The sequence below is a fragment of the Grammomys surdaster genome, unplaced genomic scaffold, assembly GCF_004785775.1.
Source record: "Grammomys surdaster isolate TR1022 unplaced genomic scaffold, NIH_TR_1.0 259, whole genome shotgun sequence".
Lineage (NCBI taxonomy): Eukaryota > Metazoa > Chordata > Mammalia > Rodentia > Muridae > Grammomys > Grammomys surdaster.
Window position 1 is genome coordinate 1739934 of NW_021604700.1, and position 747 is coordinate 1740680.

Sequence of the window (747 nt, forward strand, 5' to 3'; positions counted from 1 at the left end):
AGAAGCTGTGAACATATATGCTCAACAGCATTATGTGTCATTGAGGCCAAAGAATGGTGTAGAATTCTCTTAAGGTTTTCATCAAGTCTTTCTTTTTGCATTTACTCCACACTCCTGTGGCTTTGTGAGTTAACTCACTGTAAGGCTGCATTGTGACATTGTAACGCCTAGGTCTCACTCACTGTTTGAATCTGCGCCCCTTTCTGTTCCCCTTTGTGACTCAGCTTTCACTTTCATATTCAGTGTCATCATAAAATATTAGGGTCACTTACTTTTTAAAGATACAACATTGTACAAACTCAGAATAAACTGTAGCATGACCTTTTCATTGCTCTGGAAGGGAAGCTTTATTTCTGTTCATCCATAGTGTCTTCTATGCCAATAGTCGACACTCCACAATCAGACACATAAGCAGCTGGAAACATTGGGACCATTCCCTGCCTCAGAAGACCTATCCCAGATGTTAGTATTCTGTCTAAACTCCATCTCCACAGTCACCAGGCAATAGCCAGGTATGCTCCTCCCCACAGTTACCTGGCAACAGGCAGGTAGGCCTGCCCACTATAAAAGGGGCTTCTTGGCCCCTCCTCTCTCTCTTGCTCCCTTGATCCCTGCCTGCAGGTTCGCTGTCCCCTCTCCCCTCCCCCCTTTCGTTCCCCCTCTCTCCACGTGGTCATGGCCGGACTCTACTCCTCTCCTCCTCTCTCTCTCCTTTCAAGCGCTCTCTCTCTCTCTCTCTGTCTCTCT